The sequence below is a fragment of the Vanacampus margaritifer genome, chromosome 6, assembly GCF_051991255.1.
Source record: "Vanacampus margaritifer isolate UIUO_Vmar chromosome 6, RoL_Vmar_1.0, whole genome shotgun sequence".
Lineage (NCBI taxonomy): Eukaryota > Metazoa > Chordata > Actinopteri > Syngnathiformes > Syngnathidae > Vanacampus > Vanacampus margaritifer.
Genome location: NC_135437.1, coordinates 8,901,243 through 8,920,831, shown reverse-complemented (window position 1 = coordinate 8,920,831; position 19,589 = coordinate 8,901,243).

Here is a 19,589-nt window from a genome sequence, read left to right as displayed (position 1 = left end):
AACATAAATTATAATACAAAATATAGCACTGAAGCAACTTACGAACAAATTCACCTTACGAACGATCGCTCGGAACGTAACTCGTTCGTAAGTTGGGGAGCGTCTGTATATGAAAGTAACTTATATATTTTTGAAAGTTTTTTTGTTGTTGTCGGAGAAAGCTTGTTAATATCTTTAGCTAAAACAGGCGGTTGGAGCGTACCCCGAAGTGTTGGAATTTTTTTCTTTATCATATTTTTAACTTGTAGATAATGTAAAAAATTTCCGTTTTTTATATTGTATTTTTGGAGCAAGGATGTATATGATATAAACATATTATCTGAGAAGACATGGTGGAGATGTGTAATTCCTTTCTGCTCCCACACACCTAAATAAAACGGTTGGTTGTTAAGTTGAAAGTCGGGGTTATGCCATAGGGGAGAGAGCCCACAGGGCTCCACTTGGGCTTTTGTCAATTCTAGTGCCTTCCACCAGGCAGTCACGGTGGCGGAAATCATTGGGTTTTTAAAACAATTATGTCGCTTAATCGATGTGGTAATAAAGAGTAAATCCCGAAGTCTGAGGTTATTACAATCCTTCTGTTCTAGTTCAAACTTGCCTTTGGTCTCCGGACACAAGAGACTTGCTGTCTCTACCATGCATTGTTTCAAAAACTCGCCTTCGGAGAAAGGCTTGCTAGCCTTCGCCAATTTGAACGCCAGCAAAAAACCTGCCTTGGTACTTTACTCCTGAATTGAAGTTTGTCGGTGAAAAAAATTCTGCTGAGCCTGTAAATTAGCCGCCAACCTCTGGGCAGTAGCCTCCCGTTCTTGTGTTGACTGCTTGCAAGCATATTTTGCATGTTTCGTGGCAAAGTGACGGCTGATATTGTACTCTTTAAAAACCGCAACGGCTTCTTGGCATATCAGACATACAGCCGTTGATCGGATTTCCGTGAAAAAATATCGTGTTGTCCACTCGTTATTAAACACTCGGCCCTCACCGTCCACCTTCCTTTTCTTTGGTGCGCTCATTTCTACAGATGGGGTCAGATGGCAACAGGAAAAGAAAGTAAATCGCTGTCCTTGGTACACGGTAAAGCACTATTAGGGAAGTGAAGGGAATTTTCTCTGGCCCGCCCATTTTTCCTCAGGCCCACCCACAATAAAAAGCCTGGCGCCACCTACTGGTGAAACGCGGCATTTCAGGGACAAAATTAAATGAATGATTTTGAATTTTTTTCTAGCCTTATTGGATAAGTTCGACGGGCCGGATTGAAAAGCATAACGGGCCGGATTTGGTTTGCCCATGTCTGAGTTAGACCATGAGCAGCAGACTTTTTGACCAACTGAGACGCTTGAAGGAAGACTGGTTGACTCCAAAATAAAGTGTACTAGCCGGGATGTAACACAGGCATGGATTATAATTTCTTAACAGCACCGATTTGACGGTCCAATTTAAAATCGCTGTCCAATTTAAAACACCACCTGACAGAGGCAGAGCGGGACTCACCCTACAACCACAGACCAGGTTTAATCACACCAGCCCATGATATCTACAGTACATCCAGCATCTTCACCTTCAAGATCTTCTGACACTAGTCATCCGCACAGCCGCTTTAATATTAAATAAATAAATAAACAATAATAATGAAATTTTGTATGTACAATCAAAGAATTGCTGCACAGAAACAAACCATCTCAGGGAATCTGATCTGCATGCTTGTTGGGTCTGACCTGGCGGTGTCTGGCACTTTGGAGAGGTGTGCTCTTGATTGAATGAATGTTCATTTTCACTATATGGGGCAGATTGCACACAGTAGGCCTATGTATGGCATCGTGTGGGTAAATGGTTTGCTGATGTCAACATTGTGAGAAGAGTGGTAGGGATGGAATTGTGGTATGATCAGGCAGAGGCTATGGTATGGAAAATAAAAATTTTCGTACCTGGTCACTTTTACCCACCAGACATGTCACCCATTGAGCATGTTTGGGATGATTTGAACTGGCATACGCGAGAGCATGTTCCAGTTCCTGCTAATATCTCGCAACACTGCACAGACATTGAAGACTAGAGGAGCGACATTCCACAGGCCACAATCAACAACATGATCAACTCAAGGTGATGTGTTGTACTGTGTCACACCAGACACTGACTTGAAAACCCATCCGTGGTCAAATCAAATCAACACTATTCTAAATTGTTTCTTCTCATTCTTATAGATGACATACTGTGAAAGCACTCCCAGCTGATTATTCAGGCTAGAACTTAAATATAGCACCTTTTCTCACAAGGGTTTTCATCTAGGTACCAGTCCAGTCCAGAGTATACCCATGGCCAGCTCAAATATGCAACATCTCATCCAGTACCCTGAACCGACTAAAATTTGGAAAATGGATGGACTCTGATCAATTTAAGGTTTACAGAGGCAAGAGTTATGTTGCTTCGAAACTATCAAGTTGAAATTATATTACGTCAAATACGCACAAGAACTCATTGATTGATAACTGGCTATTTTCAGTAATATTTGATGGTTCTATTGTCTACTGAATTTCCAAAATTTCAATGCATTGCCCTCACACATCTATTCAAAAGACTTTTTTATCCTTCCAATATGTCACCATGTCTTTCTATCAGGTCAGACCAGAGTCTGCTCCATTAGTAAAACCAAGGCAGACCTCATGTCTGTGCAAATGATTGGAATCGCTGTTCAAACATTGACATCAGCTGGAAAGGCGTTATTCCTTGCTCTCTTTAACCAGACAGGGCTTTCCTGATGCTACAGCACTAATATTGACTCATAGTGGCTAATCCCCCACCGTCTTGTCATGCCTCAAAACTCTGAATGCTCACACCAAACAGGCCATTTATCATATTTCAGAGACTCAATCCAAATGGTTGCCCCCTGTAACCTGCCCTCTCCCCTTCACACATTCTCTGCCTGCCTGATTGTTTGGCTAATGCAGAGCTCATTGCCAGTCCGCACTTTCAGTTTTGTTGTTTGGTTTTTGTTACCCCTCCCACCTTCGCTATGCTGCCTAACGGACATACAATGAGGTCCATTCTCTCCACTTGTTGCCCTCTCCCTGTTTGACTTGCTTGTATGCTGTCTATCTTTACATTACGTGCACACATGTGTTGTGAATAATTGCCCTCCATGACCCCAGATGGCTCCTTCCCCCCAACTGACAATAAATGATCATGCGCCGGTTTATCTTTTTGTGTGCTTCTACATATGGGTGAACACTTGCATCGCTGATGTGCGAGATATACGAGACCCAATTCACCTGTTGAGAAATTATAGATCAGAGCAAAACTGAGTAGATGTCATACACAAAAGGACAGAACAACACGTGTTTGTTATGCACAGTTTTACAAATTGTGCTTTACATCTTTTAATGGTTCTCCTCCTCTGGGTGTGTGGTTAGAGAGTTCAATCCTTCCCTCTCTCTGAACTGCTCTCACTCCTCCTCCTCCTCCTTCTTATTTACAGGGGCACTGGTGTGCCTCATGCTCCTTATAGGGCCCCACTTTGCATTTTCCTGCCCATCAGAGCGCTAATGTGTGTGAGCGTGTGTACGTGTGTGTGTAGGAGCCGCCATGACTCCCCCCCCCCCACCCCTCATAGCTGTAAGCATAGAGACAGCGTCCCACTCCTTCAGCCTGAGGATAAGTCTACTATCATGCTAATGTCCATGTCCTGAGACTAATAGGTCCTTTTACACTGGAGGTTTTCATTCCCCTTGCCTCACTAAAGGGTTTAGTGGCAAGGTCCTTTCTCTCATTCCTAAACTTTTAAACAGGATAAATATTTCTGTGATTCCACCGCCTGGATGATATGTTGGGAGACCGACCGCTTTTTGTATAATTGGCTTCTATAGTTCTGTTACGCTGGCTGTAAAAATGCGAGGTGCGTGGAAAACAGGGCTGATCAAAACAAAAAGAAGATGCAGGGTGGGGCTTTGCATTCAAGTCCGGGTCTGGGCATGCATTTGTGCCTCGTGTTGATGGTAGCATGATTTAGATGAGGCGCTCAGCCTCTCTACTGCCTCCTTGTTGTTCTATGCAGACATCGATGTGGGGGTAAATTAAAAGGCTGTTAATCTATGACCTTGAAGTGTGAATCACTAAATCTCTTGGCTTCAATTGTTTTCTTGAATATAACAATGTGTGTTTTCAAAGGCTTCCTCTGTTTAATTTGACCCATTTACATTAAGATTTTGTATTATTTTCATGATCTGTGTTTTTGTTTAGATTGGATTTACATTTGTTTGGTTGTACATGTCTTGCTCGTTAGTTGATTTTTTTTTGTCCACCTGTGCTCGTCATCCTGGTCCCTTGTGTCTACCAATCATATCCTTCAGCCACTTGTGTCATGTCCAGGGCTGTGTCCAATTGTCTGACCTTTCATTCACTTTACAGTCCCTGTAACATTACGTAGTATGGCGCCGCGCCACATGGTGGTGCCTCATTGTTTTGTCGTGTCACTTTTTCTTTTTGCCTTTCAGAGGGTTTTTTTTTTCTGTGGACCTGAGCAGTTGTGTACCAAACTGTACACTGTATCGAGAACTTTTATTTTTGTCTTTTAATAAAGCAAGTGCATGTAGACCTTCAGCCTATTTTTGCACACTGCTTGGCTATCCAGTAGCGCCCGTCCATGGATGTACTTGGCCCAAACCAATCACGCGTTACACCCCGCACTATATAGTTGCTTCATATAGATTATAGTGCCCTCATTCTGTTTGACGATTGGGACAGCCAGCTCACTACTTGCACCTCATCGCATATCACTTGACCACCGAATTTGTCATGACGCACCGGGGAATAAATCTACAACTATTTATTCTGATAGAAATGTTTTAAAAGTCTCTCCTTTGGTCTCTTGAGGTCTCCCTGATTTGTTGGAATTTGGATGTTTCTGGGGTTGGTGAAGGACTCTGGTTGGTGGCCCGGTGGGTGGTGGGTGCTGGATTTTACTTTCCTTTGGTCCTTCCTCGGGTCTCCTGACGGCCTCACGGCTCTGGCTGGGTTCTGAAGTGTTCGGTTTAGGTGAACGGTATGGGATTTTTTAATAGGTTTTAGGTGAACTAATGAATACACACTCACACGCACATACACATACTCTCCCACATACAAAATAAAAATTAATAAAAAATATATATATAAAAAAAAAAGGAGTGAGCAATGATGATGACATGTCAAATCGGTAAAATTACCGAATGAACAATACTGAGCTCTCCAGAAAAAAAAAAGAAATGTTTTAAAACTGTATTTTATTTCCATCTTCTACTAAAATGAATTAATTTTGGGTCCTCCGAAGGCCAAATTTGTCGGCTGCATGACTTCACTCGCGCGACTCGACAGCACGCACGGACTTACACATGAATGGACTGTTGAGTCGCGCCGGGAGTGACGTCATGCAACCGACAAATTCGGCCTTCGGAGGACCCAGCCTTGTGAATTTGGACACAGGCCAGGTGTTCCTCATTGTGTCGTCAGTATTTTATGCTGCATTCCAGGGAAATGGGAAGTTGGATATATCCCACTTGGATTCTCCCAGTTCCGACCACAAAGCGCTCGAGGCGAATGTAAACAACAAAGAGGGCTTATTTCGATAAATTGTTTGCTGTACTGGTTAACGCAGAGAATGAGAACCTCTGTCAAATAACTAAATTGAACTAACAATAAATAAATAAATATCTGATCAATTATGTTTCGCCATTCACGGTCTGTGTCTCTTCGGGAGATTCAGCTTCACTGCAGGAGGGAAACACGGAAAACAGGCTGGATAGGGGCTCTCGAAGATGTATGTAAACTTTTAGTATACTTAAAAGTACACTTAACGTTTACTTGGTGGAGTATATTTCCAAAAAGTACAAGAAAAGTAAACTGGAAGTATACTCTCCTAAATTTGAGTATACTTCAAGCATACTTAAATAAACTTCTTTTTGGTAAACGTGAGGCAACCCCTGCACTTCAAAAACGCATGTCTTCAAAAACTACTACTACTTGAACTGAGATATAATTAAACTCGACACCATTTCATAAGACGTTAGTTCATAATTATGTATCTGTAGTTTTTATTTATTTTAAATAATTTTTGTACCCCAAGTTAAAATCCTGTATACCCATGTGTTGTCAAACCCAGTTTTGCAGTGAATTTCAAAAGATTTTTCTTACCAATTGTAAACATACAAATTAGTCTTCAATTTAATAGCAAAGCCAAATAAAAAATAACACAAATTGAAACCTTTATGAACAATGTCTGTGCCATCTTTGTCTATCAGCATTACTTGTCAGTATTTCTAATGTTTAAAATGTCACTTTTTTTTATAGCTATCAAGACAAAGCTATGAACCTATGAAGCATAATGTCAATGACTGTGTTTTGATAATGGCCCAGCTAAGAATTTATGATTAATTTTTATTGTATGAATATGCTGACCCATCCATTGTTTGCATAGATGCCAGCATGCAGTTAATCAAAAGCTACTTATTGATCCATCTCTAGATAGTGGTGCATGGTATGACATCAAACCTGCATCAAAGCTACGGCAAGTCCAGCAAATGAGAATCCTTGATGCACGGGTTCCAGTTCTGAGAGAATTTCACTGCAATTACCTTTGCCGGAAATATTAAGAAATTATGCAATCTAGATATCTTCCAATTTTGAGTTTGAAATAGTAAAAGAGTACAATTTAATCCATATTAGAGTTATTTAAAATATTCAAAGCAAATAAAATGTATCATTCAATAAACAAGATTGTGCAATTCCAGTAGGGCTGTTTCTGCATCATATTGCTGTGGTTGTGTCAACATTGATTTGAAGATCAGGTCTGTGTCTCATCCCGTCCCTTGGCTGCTGAATCTGCTTAAAGATGGTGTGTCCTCTCTTTACTTGGGGCTTTCCTTTTTCGGACCATTTTATTCAGGCAAGTAAAGTCAAGTTTATTTATATAGCCCTTAATCACACAAGAGTCTCAAAGGGCTTTACATGCCCACAGTTGACAAATACGAATGACATCCCCTAATCAAACCACAAGAGGGCAAGGAAAAACAAAAAAAAACTGGCAAAAAATGAGAAACCTTGAAAAGGGACCGCAAATGTGGTAATACCCCTTCCAGGATGATCAGGCTGCAATGGATGCCGAATGGGCAAAAGTTTACATAGTTTGTGATACTAAACATTAGGGGTGTGCAAAAAAATCGATTCTCATAAGAATCGCGATTCTCATTTAATACAATTCAGAAAATATTTTAAATGTCCCAAAATCGATTTTATTTAAATTATTTTATACTGGCTTGCCTTTGTCTGTGTGTGCCTTTATTTGGAGCGCTGTTTATGTTGTACCCGGTTTGGCCACTGAGGGGCAGTGTGGTTCCACGCGATCTAATACACTGTTAAGTTGTAGCCGCATTCGAGAGTAGAAGGAAAAAGTCACGATCAAGTTATTCCAATAAAAGTTAGGTTTTTTTCAGTGTGGAGCCGTTTCTTTTGAGTGATAAAAGTGCTGTGGGTAGCGCGCTAATTAGCATTAGCTAGTCAGACTGGAGTAGATCATTAGTCACATCTATAGATTGAAGGAAAAATCATTGTCAATCAACTCAAAAAGTTGTTCATCATCAAAAATCGATTCTGAATCGAATCGCAGGCCCAAAAATCGGAATCGAATCGTGAGACAAAGATTCCCACCCCTACTAAACATTATTAACTAAAATAGTGCGAAAGTCCATTGAAGAAATTGAAGCACAGCAAGAAGACGTCAGTGAAGTGGGTCCTCATCCAAATTCAGCCCGATTGGTCGGAGCAGCAATCTCCATGGCGGCAATCAACACCTTTGAACAACATATTGAAAGTTATTAGATTATGCTCATTTAACACAAAAATTAAAATAAGATCATAACATTTGACTTAGTTACTTTTGATAAAGTAGCTTGGTGACACATTGACCGCTCACATCTTAATGACACTGATAAACTAGCATGTTAATAAAGCCAGAGTAGCCAATATTTATATTCAAATAAGTAATGTTATATTGGAAAATTGTACTCCTATAATTATATCATAAATTATACTGTACTATTATACTATTTGAGTACTGTGAGTGATGAGTAAAGTAACTAACTGTAAGCATAGTTGTCTGTTTACAAAGCATACATGATTGTAAAAATCCTGAACTTTAGCTAGTGAATGGAATGGATGCAGTGTGGGATCGTTTTAAAATCGTTTTTATCTGTATACAAAACTTCTTTTTTTTTAAAGTCCTGTTTATACTCTGTCGTTGTTGTGTAAACATACCCTAAATTCGCATGTAACTTCACCGTTGATATGTTATGATGTGATCCAAAACCACCTATAACCCTGATGAGGATAACTGCTAGAGAAAATGGATTGAGTGAGGCCTTTTGTTTTTTTGTTTTTGTTTTTACCTGGCAACATACGGAATGAAATCTGATTGGATAACACACAGCAACAACAACAACAACAACAACATGAAGACTTTTGAAATGAAATCTGATTGGATAACACACAACAACAACAACATGAAGACTTTTGAAATGAAAAGCATCAAGTATTGGAAACATGCAGTAACAACTTAAAAAAACAATAATAATAATAAGGTGAGTCTGCAGAGAAATGCCTCACTGTCACTATTACCTCACCAATTCTCAGCCACAACCCCCAGTTCCATTCCAAGGGACCCAGTCAGGATGAGTTCCATGTTGAGCGTTTGCATGTTTTGGGTTAGCCTTATCTGACTGCAAATAAACAAACAGACAAAGCGTTGGCTGCAGACATCAAAGTGGAGGCCAACCGCCGCTCAATCATTCCATGTGACACACACAAACACGCACACGCACACAACCTACTGGAGGCCCTGCCAGGATTTGTATTTACACTACACAACTTCAACTTCAGTGTCATGATGATGGTAGAGATTTTAACAGTGACTTTGTATTTGTAATTCATTCCTCGGTAGTATATATCATACCATTACCATTCCTATTTTAAAATGTATTGTTGGCTTTAAATCCTTGTGATCAGGGTGATGAATGATCTTAATCGATGTACTTGCTGAATTTAGATGAAAACAATATGTGACGGGCATGATTTATGCATTTTGATGCTAGGGTAAATTGATCGTTGTTTTTGCTTGCAGGTTTGTCGAACCACAAACAAAATCACAAATAACTAACCAAGTTGTATGTTTTGCACACAAACAATTCATTTGGCAGTTGGACGGGTTGCTCGTCATAACCTGGCGTCAGGTAAAAGGCAGGCCTGTTCACGTCTCCCGTCACTGCTGAAAATGAACATAGCTTGGAGCAAGGATGGATTTGAATGTCTAATAATGTGCGTGTCAACAGAAGACTGAAAGAAAAGATGAACATAATTCAATCATTGTTTGTGGTGACATTTAAGTCTTCATTGTGCTTACATTTGCTGAAGTTGCCAAGTGACGAAGGAACTCCTATCCTGGAGGGCGAGCGGCGCACGAGCGTGACTAACAGGACGGATGGCTCGCAGGGCCCATCAGACCGTGTCCCACTCCACCGGCTGGCAATGTCACTTTCTGTATCTTTGCAAGTCTGCGCTTCGGCCTTTTGTGTGGATGTGTCCGTCCTTATGGACAAAGACACCTCCCAGGTCGTGTCCTCCAATTCTTAGATGGAAGAATGCACGCCCTGAACTCCTAACAGGCGGCGGCCAGGCCGATGTATTCTGACAGCTCTGTCAAGCACGAGAAATGACTGCTGGCTGTGGTCGCCACCGCTGCCGCACCCCTGCTCAGGCGCACCGGCAAGTCATCACAAAGTCGACAAACGACACCATATTTATCAGAGATTGGTGCTCGGTTATTTATATCAGTGAGGCAGCTGTTAAAGTTCTTTCAGCTTTCCTGACTTTTTGGGGGGTTTGTTTTTTTTATTTTGAGCAGATGCTTCATGGATTTACACTAGCAGCGACTGACTGATGAAAATGTGGCAGTGTTAATAATTCAAACCTCCCTGACTACTTTTCTTCTTATCTTTCATCAATTTTGGTGGTATCGCCAGTCTTGGTATTATGTTGATGAATACCTTATATAGTATATTTATTTGTACCTGATACCTTTGTGCTGTAAAATGAGACTATAGAAATGTCAGGAAAAGCATACTGGAAAAACTAAACCTTATTTGGGGTAAACCAGCAGAGGTACGTAACATAGTAGCAGGTGTGTGCTAACTTGAGTTCAAATGTGATTGGCTAATTATGAACGCAGACACAATACCACTTACAGTATAAGGTGCACTTCAGCAACCACGTAAAGATTATTTTTTTCCATTTACTCTGCATAGGTTGTAGGTCGTATTGTTTGGAAATATATATTTTTTTACATACACACACGCACACATGCATACACACACACACGCACATGCACATACTCACCCACATACAAAATTAAAAAAATAAAATAAAAAATAAAAAAGAGAGAGCAATGATGATGACATGTCAAATCGGTAAAATTACCGAATGAACAATACTGAGCTCTCTCTCAGAAATATTTAAAAATAAAAAATTAATGACAAAAAAAAAGAAAAAATATTTATTTATTTTTTATATCACAAAACCTGGCATTTGAACAGGGGTGTGAAAAATGCAAACAAGAATGAATTGCGATCAAGTAAATGTGTTGTTAGTGTCACACATAAAACATACGTTTTGCAAAATATGTTTTTTAACTGAAAATGATGCTATAATGCTGTTTGTTTACACGACAGCAGAGTTTGGGCACATTTGACAAATGATTTATAACCGCACATTTCTCAAATGGTTTCCAGTATTGCTCCTGTGAAAACAGAAAGTGAAAAGCAAGAGTGTTAAGAGTTTAGAAAGCTATATTGCCATGTTTATTATATATTATTGTATTTTTATTTTTTTTCAAGGCAAACTGATCAGTGTGAAATTATGACAAATAACCGTGTCAGCGTGTTACAATCTTTACATCTCTGACCTTTTAACTCTTTCTAGCAATTTTGCTTTTGGGCATTCATGAACTCTGTTTGATAAAGCGTTAAACCAACAGTGTCAAATAACTTAGTGTATCTTTTATATTATTATTAGTATGATTAATTATTACTAATTAGTGGTAGTAGTAGTAATGATATGCTTGTTGAATGACAAGCTGTTCGAGCATTACTTCAATATACACTCTTTGTTCTCACAGGACAATTCAGCACACTAGTAAAAATGATTATGACTAAAGTATTTTTCACTATCGCATGACTTCTCTTTGCACTAGTTAAATGGTTAGGATACACTAGTGAAACAACTGCATAGTGAGGCCAAATGTGGCCAAGTGAAGAGATGGATGATAATTAAAAGAATTTTAGGTCGCCAGTAGTGCTAGATAACGATGTTGTGTCGTGTCAGATTACGCATGGAATTATATTATTACTCTAAAAATCAAATGTGGAAAATCACCAATAATAGAGGCAAATAAAAAGACAGTGTTTGTTATTTATTCCATAGAAGCAATACTCTGTGCGGTTTGATGTTTACTGAAGTCAGCGCCTGTGAGCTGTGGCATGTTGGGATTGACAGGTAACCTGCAGGGGGGGTGAGGGCCAGGTCTGCACACGTCTCCACCACACGTGTGAACACCTGATAGATCGTGACAGGAAACGACACAGGCCTAACTTGGTTCGCATGATGTTTATTTCTGCACTCTTCTACAGTAAATGTCTCCCAGGCAAACCACAAGAAAAATGTCCCAATGTTTGTCCCAGTAAAGGAAGCATATTTGTGGGATGTCCGCTTATGATGCGATGACTAATGGTGGGGAAATAGCTGTTGTATGCTAATCCTGATTTAGCCATTAATGTCATGCTAATTTTAAGGACCGCATGAAAAGGTAGAGCTTTATGGAAATTATACCATCAGTGACATTCTACAGTTTCTCACTCACGACAGGTGATTTGTATTGGCAGATTCATGTCTTCAAAGTCGGCTCATCTTAAACCCTTATACACACGTATGCACAGCCAACCTGCGACAGTTAACTGATGCAAGCGTTTGTTTGCAGCTCCTGAAGGAATATAGGCACACACAAAAATAGATTGTAAAGTTAAAGAGATGTCCACTGTTGATTTCAATTCAATTGATTTCATTCAGTTGTAAAAGAAAAAAGACAATATAAAGCAAGGTTGAAATTCAAAGTAAAGTAAAAGAAATGAAAGGGGACGGAAAGAAGTCAAACTTGTTTTGTCTGCCCCTGATCAACACAAAAATAGGAAAAGAAAAAAGAACACAAAATGAATGACAGCAGTATAACAATTCTACAAAATAATTCAACTGTGTGTCCTATTTTTGATATTCCTACCTTGAGTGGTGTTTTGAGTTGTCAAAGAGCCTAACAGGATTCCAGTATCATACTGTCGCATTGCAATTGCTCATATATCATACTTGGGTTCAGCTTTTGGCCATTGTTGTCATTCAGCAGCTACCGACATTGACAGACAATTTCCTTAACACTCAAGAAGACTGACAGGACACATAAGTATTTATCAAGTTTTTCTCTCTAACGTGCAAAGGCCAGAGGTGTATTGCTTTTAATTCTGCGTGTTTTCCACCCAGGGATTTTCTGTACCATTTCTTGTTCAGATTGCAAATGAATTGGAGCTTATCTGAGACTTTGGACGCCTTTGACTGGTCAGCAGCCAAGGAACACTCACATTCACAGCTATGGACAATTTAGTCTTCAATTCAGCTAAGGAAGCATGTTTGTGGTATTTGGAAACAAGTCGGAGTATGTGTAGAAAATCCCCAAGCATAGCAAAGTCCATACAGGAGGGCCTGAGTTTGGAGATTCGAACACAGGGCATCTTGATTATGAGGCAGGAGTGCTAAAAACTACAAAACTGTGCTTTAAGGACTAAACAACAACAGCCGAGAATTCGAAGAAACAATGTGGATGGATGTCATATTCAATAAAACAAAAAATACATTTTCACCAAAATTATAAGAATTTTTTGCCTTAACATAGATGACAGTAAACATAAAAAACTCCCTTTGGACCCATCCACATCATTCTTTGAAACAGACATCTGTCATTAGAGTAGTCATTGCTTTTCTCCCCCTTATGGTGCCCGTGAGACCAGGGTTCGAGTTATGTGGCAAGGAAGCCCTCACGAAATTCTCATAAAGCAAGCAAATTCATCTATCTGTCTGAGTCTCACATTCACAGTCAAAAACACTTATTAAATTTTTTTATGATGCATTTTTTTCATGTATAAGTAAGTAATAATCATTATTTGTGCTCATGAGGCAAGAAACACTAACAACATTGCTGACAATTTATTACAGTGTGACCAAATTTGTGCACTGATCACATCCTCATACCATGAACCATGCAGTCAATTCTCAGAACCCGAAAAAAAAAAAGCCAAAAATCCATCCATCTTAGTTTCTTTTAGGCAAGTAATGATACCAGGTTAAGGTATCGAGCTGATATCAGAAATGATTTTAAGGTATCGGTACCCACAAGAGCCATTTTACAATCAGGAATGGCGAATTAGAAGAATAGAAAATTACCATTTATTTCATGTAGTTTTAAAGAAACAGTATATATTGGGATCTATAGCCCTTTCTTTAAAATTTCTTTACGTTTTTTGGCGCAAATTTTATGTATCGAAAGGTATTGCTACTTGGTATCAGTGACTACTCAAAAGTTGAGGACTCATACTGGTATCGGTACGAAAAAAAGGGGCATTGAACAGCCCTAATTTTGGGTCCTTCTAAAAAAAATTATTTCCTTATATCACATTCACAAGTTTTTGAAGTTTTATCAATGTTTGCTTGAGTAACTCTTTTAACACGTCAACTTTGACATCCATAGTTCAAATATTACATGTTGCTGCATCTTTCGGTTTTTCCCATCACAGCAAGTCACTCATATAATTTGTTTGCCAGGGTTTTTTTTTTTTTTATGGATTCTCTCCCTGACACAACAAACCTTTTTTTTTTTTCATTTGGGTTTTGGACTGGCAGTGGTTGAGTTTGTGTGTGAGTGTGCTTTTTTTTTCTTTGCTACATTGTGGGGCCCATACACTCGTGTTTTTCCAAGTTTAACTACCATTGTTTGGACCGACTTGAAATTGTGGGGACATTTTGGTGGTCCCCACAAGTTCAGACCTTTTTTTGAGGGTCAAGACCTGGTTTTAAAGTTTAGGTTTGAATTGGGTTATGGTTAAGGTTAGGGTAAGAAATAGGGGTAGGCAATCATTTTTTATGGTTGGGGTTAGGGGAAGGGGCTAGGAAACGCATTATGTCAACGAGATGGCCCTACAAAGATAGTAAAACAAACCTGTGTGTGTGTGTGTGTGTGTGTGTGTGTGTGTGTGTGTGTGTGTGCGTGCGTGCGTGCGTGCGTGCGTGCGTGCGTGCGTGCGTGCGTGCGTGTGTGTGTGTGTGTGTATAGGTATTCTTATAAGACTGAGGGAATATGCTTAGGCCCGCCTTCAGCTGTGATGAATGGGTCGAAGCCTTTATTCCACAATGCCTCTCACTTCATTACTGTCACACGGAACAGATGGTGCCTTTCACCATCGCATCACTCGTACACAAACTCACACACACGCGCACACACACACACTTCCATTTCGGGGATGTTGTCACTCTTTGTCGTGCAAACACATGAGAGGGACAAGCAGGCTTAATGAATTCTACAGCGTATGCGGCGTGCTCAGCGGATCGGCATTAATTTACAGATGTGTGGAGCAACCAAACAAGAATTGAGATCATGAGTATGCAATGTTGAACAAACACAGGGGAGGCTAATCGAATGAAGAAAGGGATAAACAAAGAGCCGTGATGCATGTTCCTCAAGAAAAATGGTTTTAGTCCTTGGGAATGTAAATCTGCCAGCATATCAACACACATTCTCCGGATGTCTTGTTTGTGTGTGGACACTTGTGCTTCAAGAAGACTGCAGGCTAATCATTCCTCTTTTCATTGTATATTTTAACTGCATGGCAAACAAGCAAAGTGCAAAGTTTGATCAGGTGCGTCTTGTTAAAACAATCAAAACCCAATAAATATTGATGAAATGAATATGCACACACTGTCAACCACTTGTCTTGCCTTCCACGAGAGCGCCTGAGTGCATGTCACATTTGTGAAGGGCCGCTGCTTCAGCAGATTTCCCTCTGGCTGCCAATGTAAATCCTCCTCCTAACTCCAAACTGTGACATTTTGCCCTTCACGCATTTACGAGAGGTTTGTTGCACTGATGTACAGGAGAATCCCCAGCAGTCCATGTACACTCTTATTTTGTCCTCACTGCTCTCTATAAAAACACAACTTGTATTTTTGTGGGCTAAAACAGTCAAATCAGCCCAATGTTCATTTTAATCTCCTTAGCAAAAGTATATGTTCTGTTTGTTATCCACTTTGTCATCCTGCATCTCACTTGTGCTCATGAATGTTACAAAACAAAGTTGGCAAGGCAGCATGCTAGCTAATTAGCAAGCTAGTAAACGCGATCTTTAGCTTAGCGCACATATACACAGCCGCACTTTGACCCCATTATCTAACTGAAAATCTAGAATCACTGATACAAAGCCTTAGGCTACAAGCCTCACTGAGCGCTCAACTCTGCGGCTGGAGCGAGTCTAGACTACACAGTAACGGCATTATCTTGTTGGTTTAATATTGAGCAAACTGTGGCAGCACACCAGACCACCAGTCGCTGACTCGTCACCATTATCATATTTCTGTTTGCACTCTTTTACAGCGGCTATCTTGAAGGGACCTATTAAAGAAGGATCTCTCTTTGCAAACTAACCAAGAAAGTGTCTATATGCGTGTCCTATGACTGTTGAGTTAGAGAAATTAGGTCAAGGGGTCAATCAAATGACGTCAGGACATACTGTAGCTAAAGACATTAAGATATTGAATAATTTTAGTAAGTAATTTAGTGGGCAGAATCCTCAATTGGTTTACTTAGTAGAATAGCATGCAGTGAATATAAAGGGTTTTTGGCCCATGAGTGCAGTAAGTGGTCCCAGTGGGCAGCAGATGCAGGACAACCTCCCCACCATGCAACAATAGCTTCCAGGCCGCGCTGCGCATCCATCTGCATTTGTCCAATACAGTAAAGAATCCCTGCAGGAAAACCAACTGTCTTCCCTCTGTTATCTATTGTGACGAAACCATCACTGGAATGAATCATTACGAGGACAATCCCAGCCAGTTCTGTGATCCCGAACTGAAAATCGACTTTGATTGATCAGGAAACAACTGCAGCAGATTCTTGCCGCCCGCCTTTCTGTGTCCAAACTAGCAAGTGAATGGCTAACTCAGTTAATTTCCGTGGCCTGTGGCCTCGTCCCTGTCAAAGGCTGACAGAGTGGCCGCTTCCAGTAGGTGGCTCATGTCGAAGCTGGGGGGGTCTGAAAGCTACTGCTGCTGTAGGTCTGCTGGTTTTTGAAGTAAGTGAATGCAGACCTTAACCCCAGTAGTAGATGTGCAAGTAAATCAAACATTCCCGCGTCTGCAAGGAGGTGACTTATCACAGCAGCTCTTTCCATTCACATCTAGTAGCAGACCATCTATGTAACCAAGTGCTATATTATAACTTAAGTTCTCAACAGTTTGTTTATGCGCATGTGATCTCTAAGTGACCGGTAGTGTGTTACAGCCAGGGTTGGGAGGGTTACTTTTAAAATGTAATCCATTACAGTTACAAGTTACCTGCTAAAAAATGTAGTTAGTAACGTAATCCAAGTACCACAATATTAAAGTAATGTAACTGGATTACTTTTGGATTACTCTAATATTGAGTATGCTCATGAAGACAAAATAAAAAATAAATATCACCACAATATATATTCTATACAATGTGCCCCTGCTATTTGCGGGTGATAGGGTCAGCCTACAAATAGCAAAAATCATTGTGTAATTAAAAAACATGTAGGCGATTGATTGATTGATTGATTGATTGATTGATTGATTGATTGATTGATTGATTGATTGATTGATTGATTGATTGAAGGGCATAGGCTGTTTTCGAACTGTCACTAAGCAACCACACCTCACAGTTAGATAGATAGATAGATAGATAGATAGATAGATAGATAGATAGATAGATAGATAGATAGATAGATAGATAGATAGATAGATAGATAGATAGATAGATCCAATGAAGATGGCGATGCGTGACATCAACTGCAAAATGAACTTTTATCCTAGTCACAAGTTTAGCCGTGTATATGTTGTGTATGAACGGTCCCACTCGCCCGGACGTGCACACGCTCTCTCTCGCTCTATCCTTCTCTCTCTCTCTCACCCTCTTTCGCACTCTCTCTCATCGTAAAAATTGTAATGCATCAAAGTAATCCCCATTTTTAATAAATGTACCTGTAATCTGATTACATGTTTTTTCCTGTAACTGTAATGGAATCCAGTTACTTTTTTTTTTTTTTGCAATCTGATTACGTAACGGCGTTACATGTATTCCGTTATTCCCCAAGCCTGGTTACAGCAACATTTGATTACTCTTGTCTTCAAATGTTCTTACATAGTCAATTTCCTGTTTTTTGTACAATTTTCATTTTATATCATCGTATATTACTAATCTATGGCCTTCATCTTTATTAATATAATGAATTGGTTTGGATATCATAACACCATTAAATTAGGGAGTGTTTTTGTGATCTTTGATATGACGATAGGGCGGAAACCCCCATGTTCAAATATGGTCGATGTCAGAATTTTTCACAAATCACATCGCGGGCCAGCATGCTGATTGCAGCTGTTTTGTCATCTTCCATCTCATTGATAATATAATGGATTGAATCGGTGATCATTTGATAGAGGAGTTATTCAAGCTTGTTTAGATGTCAATTTCACCTCTGTGGTTTTCGTAATCCTTCCGCCGCCGTTCAATTGGTCGAGGTACTATAGACCTCGCTTTCTGCGCTTGCACTGCCAAATCTCCACACCTCACTTTTTCTTGGGGGTGTGTGATAAAGGCAAAGTTTATGTTCCACCATTTCCAGCAAATGTCGATGATATGCAAGATGAAATTAACGTCAGCAATCAACACGGTGGACCACGACACGTGGGAGGAACTCTAAAATCGGCTTAATGTTGTCCGTGCTGCCGGTGACGGCTACTTTGACATGGCTGCATCTAGCCTAGTTTAAATTGTAGGATGGTTAAATGTTTGTCAGTTTTTCTCATAAATCAAGATCTTTTTTGTGTGTGTGTTTTCATTGTGATTTATTCATTGGTGTTGCTAGACATTGGATGACATACTATGTAGAAAATGTAGAATAGTTCACACACAAAAGGCACTGATTGTTGGAATAAAGTGCTGGTCTGAAGTCTGGTCCAGAGAGAGCAAGAGAGCGAGAGAGGGAGCAATTATGCAGAGGAGGAGCAAAGAGTAAGGGTGGTTTTCACCCTTTATTACTGTGAAAGACCTGTGAGTTTAGAAAAAAAGGAAGGGGGAAAAACGCTTAACACCTGCCTGGATGTTGACTTAAAATCTTTATCACCAATATCTAAACGCTTGCCCCCACACCACCACCGTCCGCTGATAAATGGTCTCATGTTGGAATTCTCCTCCTCTAACTGGGAGACGTGCTAAACACAGGTGTGAGCGTAAGGCGGACAGATAGAGAGGAAATGTGAACATTTGCTCACTGATGTGGTGGCCATAGTTAATACTTAAGCAGGTGTAGGTGAGTGTGTGATTTTGTGTGTATTTACCACTGGATGGTGCATACGTGTGGGGGCCATGAACCTGGGTGGGTCTTTAAGAGAAGGCTGTTATTTAACACCCTGTCATAAATGGTGAACAGAGCCGACTTGTAGCCACACGCCATCCAAATGACACCCGTGCACAACATTGAAGAGAGACCTGCTTTATTATGATGATGCGGTCCGCTTCTTGAAAATGAATGCATGGAGTGATTCATCGGGTTTTCTTTATCCTCTTGCATGGAAAAAAAGGGCTGTGGCATTCCTTGCAGTGACTAAGCAGCAGAAAACAGAATGAAGTGATGTTAAAAAAAGAAAAAAAGTGGTTCTTTTAGATCACCAACAATAATAGTTCCCTTCGGTGCACCGTGTGATGTGCGAAACTGACACACTTCAAAGTGTCGGGATTACACTCCTTTGCTCTGGTTAATCCCAGGAGTCGGGTGACGGGAGCTGCCACATAATGATGCTTTGGCCAAAGGTTTGAGTACTCGCTGGAAAAACACATAGAGGGAAGCTGAAGAGAGACTAAATATTGACTTTGATTGCTTTGCTGCCATTCACACAAGAACAAGGTGAGTCGAGATGAAAGCAGCGTTGCTTAGGGGAAGGCTTGACAAATAATGTCTGTACAATCTGTGCATGTTGCTAAGGTTAACGTAAAAAAGTTGTTTGTTTTTTTCTATTGACATCCAGAAAAAGCGCACGGTGGCTGATGACATGCACCGATTAATATTTATTGACTGGGGAGACCAACCAGAAAATGGACCCGGACATTTGTGAAACTCCTGAAATTCCCGATGGCCAGTCCGCCCCAGGTGTCAGGTGTCGGGTCGTCTTTTTCGTTGTCCATCTCTGCTATG